This window comes from Euprymna scolopes, chromosome 16, assembly GCF_053919585.1.
Source record: "Euprymna scolopes isolate OS-2025 chromosome 16, ASM5391958v1, whole genome shotgun sequence".
Lineage (NCBI taxonomy): Eukaryota > Metazoa > Mollusca > Cephalopoda > Sepiida > Sepiolidae > Euprymna > Euprymna scolopes.
The window spans coordinates 10,351-15,839 of record NC_136497.1 but is presented as its reverse complement, the minus strand read 5'-3'; the positions used below and the strand labels follow the sequence as shown (position 1 = coordinate 15,839).

Below are 5,489 nucleotides of genomic sequence, written 5' to 3'. Positions count from 1 at the left end.
TAAATCTTGCTTATTTGATTAAATTGATTTCAAATTGTCATTACTACTATTTACAGCTCACCTATATTTACCGTGTAAATTATGTATTGTAGATTGATTTATTCCAATAAGGATTTAATCTGGATTATTTAGTTATGATACTATCAGACAATAAAGTAGATTCAATCTTCAAATCGCTCTTACGTCACTGAGTTAAGGAAACCAATTAATTATCATTTCTTCTTATTCGTTTCTAATTGACAAGTTTTGATTTACAATGTTAATCTTAGACATTTGACTGGTAACAAAAATGCAAAGGCGATAACACCTGAAAAATGCTGAGAAAAAATACATGTATATAAATGTATATAAAGCAACAAGTTATTTATATATATATATGTTTATTTATTTGAACAACTATTAGAACAAAAAAAGGTTATTTCCTTACGATTGGATATCGAGCGAAAGAAACCAAGACTTTGATAAACTTATACATGTATCAATATGTGTTCAATAATAAATGTAAAAGATAAAACTCGTGCATTATGAACATTTTTCCACTCCTTTTCTCGGTTGCCGATCAATGATTAAATGGATGTAATTTTTAAGTCGCTTCCGACAATTATGGCATTCTGAAAAGAAACAAAAAATTAATGCATACCATATAAATTTTAAAATAAAATTAAAAATAAGAAAATTAAATTAAAAAAGTAGTTAATAGATAAAGTACAATATGAAAGTCATATTAATTTTAAATTAATATTCAAGATATAACAATCGCATGATATATCAGATGATGTTAGTTATAAAACGCATGTCAATAAAATGATATGAAAGTCATATATTTTAGAATTAATGTGATAATGGGAAAATATATGAAGTATAAAATTTCATGAAAAACAGCTTAATTATAATATGCGTACCGTAAGAATAATATGGATGTTGGATGAATGAATTTTTATTTGTTTTATATGAAATTATGTGAAATATAATATAACATACATGGTTAAGTATAATATAATATTTACTACAAATTAAAACCTCATTACAAAATAGGAATTAATAAATTTATTAGCTGAAATATAAATTATGGATATTTAATATTTATTATATGAAAATCCTAGTTATTATCACGTTTGAATTAATCTAGATATTGAACAATATTGGTAATTAATAATGAATATGTAACTATAACAGTGGAACTATAATGACTGTAGTATATATATATATATATATATATATATATATATATATATATATATAATATATAATTCTTTAAAAGTAATATATAAAATGTATATTATAATATTAAAGTTAGAGGAATTAACAGTACATTTAGTATGGATTATTAATTAATATTTATATTAATGATCTATCCATATATATGCCAGGGTATAATTACATAATAAATATCTGAAATAATATGAATTATTTATTAATTATTATACTACGAACAATTTCAACAAAATATACTATTTACACAATAATTATTAAATACATAAAATGTCCAAACAAATGAAATGCTTATAAATTTTGAATTATACATTCAACGAGTTATGGGACAGATTTCTGCCAATTTTTTGTTTGAAAAAATTACTTTCTAATTAATCAAGATTATTGAAAAAGTATATACTATTATTTTAAATAGTAAATCTCCAAAAACTGATGTTCAATCCATAAACTAGTGATTAAAGCTGGGCAGAATTTGAGAATAAGAGGACGGCTCAACAGGTATTTTTATACATTGGACTTGAATCCGACCATATAGTAGTCCGCTGAGAATTAGCACCGTTGAATTGTGTATCACAGTCGATTTATCATTGAAAAAAAACTCTAATAATAGAAGTTACATTTTTTATATAATTGTTTTACATAGTAGTAGTAGTCGTAGTAGTAGCATTATTAGTAGTAGTAGTAATTGTTGTAGTCCTTTCAATATGAAATACGATGAACATGTGTATTGGAGAGTGAACCTGATTCATAAAAATTTCACATTATTAATTATTAATACGGTTTAGCTTCCGTACATTCATATCTGATCTACCTCTGCATTCCATGTTTAAAAAGGATAGGTCCTCTATAGTATCAGACCTGAGCGAATGGTTAATTGTAGGCATAGACCGATTCATACCATCAAAAAAATTCCAACACAAACCTAACAGCCAGCTATGATTCTCTCTAGAATGTGCAGCTGCCATCGCGCACAGAAATAACTTTTGTCCATAGCTACTAACGTAATAGATGTACTAAGACTAAAGCTGCTTTCAGGACTGCCAGCAACCACTGTAAAAGAGTAATAAAAAATGCAAGAGTGCTATATGCTCAGTCCGTTAAATCCAAAGTAGCTGAGCAGCGGTTTGGTTCCCACTAGTTTTGGCAAATAGCAAACAGCATCCTGAGCAGAAGCGTGCGTTCTATCCCAACCATCATCAATGGACCTGAGCTCATCTCGTCAGCATCAGACAAGGCCAGACAATTTGCCAAGAACTTTGCAGTTAATTCTACTCTATGCGACAAACGCCATCAACTCCCCGTATTTCCTCCTATAACAGACAACACGCTATGCAGCATACAAATATCTGTGCGTGAGGTCGTCAAGCTAATCAAGAACCTTGATTCCAGTAAAGCAACTGACCCTGACGGCATTCCAGTTATAGTGCTGAAAAAGTTCAAACCAGAACTTGCCCCCATACTTACAAAACTGTTTAAGCGTTGCCTTAAGGAGAAGTGCTTTCCAACACCCTGGAAAACCTCATCAGTATGCCCCGTATTTAAGAATTCAGGTGAAAAGTCATCTCCCTCTCAGTACAGACCAATAAGTCTCTTGTGTGTCATGAGTAAGTTGTTGGAATCCATATTAAATAAAAAGGAGTCAACCACCTCAACAGCAACAACCTTCTTAGTGACATGCAATATGGTTTTCGCTCTGCAAGATCTACAGCAGATGTGCTAACGGTTATATTTCATAGGATTAGTGAATATCTTGACAAAGGCTTCCTTTCCAGGGCAATTGCTCTTGACATATCTAAGGCTTTCGATAAGGTATGGCATATGGGCCTACTTCACAAGATTTCCAGCTACGGTATAACTGGAAATGTTTTCTCCATCATTAAATCATTTCTCTCCGCTAGGCTCATAAGAGTAGTGGTAGATGGACAAAAATCGGAGGCCTGCAATATAAATGCTGGAGTCCCTCAGGGGTCCATCCTGGACCCAACTCTCTTCCTGATCTACATCAAGGATCTCCCAAAACACATACTTAAATCATTCGTTGACAGCTATGCTGATGATACGACCATCTATGGCAACACATCAAAGGCCGTAAATGACAAAGTTCTCTCTGATTCTCTCTCCTCTGATCTTAAGCGCGCGGTACAATTGGGGAAGAGGTGGCTGGTCATTTTTAATGCATCCCAAACCAAGCTTCTATCTTTACATCATCAACGCTCTGATCCCAATCTGGCATTAATTGAAATGGATGGCTCTAGTCTTGGGGAGGATCCATTTTTATCTGAATAAAATCCAAGTATGTCCAAGGATGGAGTATTGCTGCCACATCTGGACAGGAGCTGCTAAAAACAGCCTATCCTGCCTTGACAGAGTACAAAATAGACTTCGTGGTTTAGTGTGGGATGCCCTTTTCTCTTGCCTGCAACCTCTCTCCCACAGGAGAGACGTTGCGAGCCTATCTTTGTTTTATCCTTATTTCCATGGCAGGTGCTCGTCTGAGCTGCAATCTCTCGTCCCCCCTCACCAATCTCTCACGAGAAACACCGTCTGGCTGAAAGTACTGTCAATAATTTTCTTCAATCTTTATCTGTGCCTAAATCCAAACGTAGATTCCATGAACAAAGCTTCTTTCTTAGAACTGCACGCCAGTGGAACTCTCTGCCGCTTGCCTGTTTCTCACCTGGCTACAACTTGGATGTCTTCAAGTCCAACAGAAACAAACTCCTGACAAACTGCCCCCTTAAGTAAGACACTCTATCAAATCTCCAATACTAATGATTACTACAATACTATCTCATTGATCACTGTACACGCAATAACCCTTATCCCTGAGTGTCCTTCGGGCCTTGATAAGTGGTGACCCTCATGTAAAAAAAAATACGGTTTATATTTGGTGTGGAAATAACAACAAAATATGGCATTTACCTGTACGATTCTTATTGTTGGATTCGAGAGCAGCGCGTGTGATGGCAGCAGTAATGGAATTTGCTGACCTGAAATTGAAACCAAATGTAATCATTGTTTACTATTATTTACCGAATCCTAAACGTTTCTTTACATTAACAAGATATGCTATAACTTTTATCTTTTCTATAATGCATTTTTTCTTTTTTATTGACAAAGCCTTTCTATTAAAAGATGCATATGGAAATCGGTTCTGACCTGGGTTTACGTTCATGTTGTTGAGTGATTAGCCGAAATATATATTTGTTTTGTTTTCTTTTATAATTTTTTTTCAATTTATATTAGCTTTTCCTTAGAAAGTAATCTATGCAGAAAGTTGAAGGACTGTTCACTTTCACGTGCAGATATACTGCTACTGTTATTTGTTACATTAACTGGTAATACTTTGCTACTCTAACTATTATTATATCACTTTTAAACAGATTTTTGTGGATAATAATAATACGAGGTGTCATGCATTATTTTCAATAAAAAAGGGAGGAAGAAACGAGTGAGACAGAAAAGATGTGATATATCAAGCAGAAGCTAACTAGTTTTTGATTTTGTCTTTTATGATTTAGAAATAGACTTTGCAAACTTATTTTTCTTATTAAAACAAGGGAATATGAGTGACAGAGATGGTTATGTTACTTTCTACTTAATGGACAGAGATCACAGCATCAAATACAAGCATGCGAGTTGAAAACAATATTACTTTTTCTATAGACAGTGTATAACTCCGATAACGAAATTCGTATCTGTTAAAAATAGAGTAGCGACAGACAATGAATACATGAGTATTTGAAAATTTATTTAAAAGCGCTAAATTATAATATAGTTTATACATACAATTTTATTACATTTCATAGAGAACTCCTGATATGTACTTACCGGGTAACTGAGGTACAACATCATCGATAATATCATTTACCACAGATTTTAGGTAGTTAATCTGAAATATATTTAAATTATAACACATTAAAGGAAACATGTTATTCACCACATCGCATTAGATCAACCAATTTATCATCTTTATAATAAAAATAAACGTCAAATAGAAAACGCTTGACGTCACATCGAACAAAACTCATTCATAAATAAACGAAGTTGAATATCAAATAAAAGCTCAACATCAAATGAACAAATTTCCACTAAGTGTTAAAAAGGTAAATCTCAAATTAAAAATCAAATCTAAAATTGCGAATTGCCTGTTTTTAATTAACAAAGCATATCTTCAAATTCAATAATCATTATATCAAACGCAGGAGACTTTATGTCGAACTCGGGAAATCTGTATTTTATCAAGGTGGCAACATGCTCTTGTCTCATCAGTCATG

The 5,489-nt window shown here is 32.4% G+C and overlaps 1 long non-coding RNA gene across 1 annotated transcript; it reads right to left on the bottom strand.

Moving 5' to 3' along the window:
• Positions 1–360: 360 nt before the first annotated feature.
• On the bottom strand, positions 361–5,158 carry LOC145296240 (uncharacterized). The gene is made up of 3 exons (XR_013869975.1): positions 5,044–5,158; positions 4,135–4,202; positions 361–611 (listed from the first exon to the last, which is right to left on the bottom strand). It is a non-coding gene; the product is annotated as an uncharacterized LOC145296240 (long non-coding RNA).
• Positions 5,159–5,489: the final 331 nt, after the last annotated feature.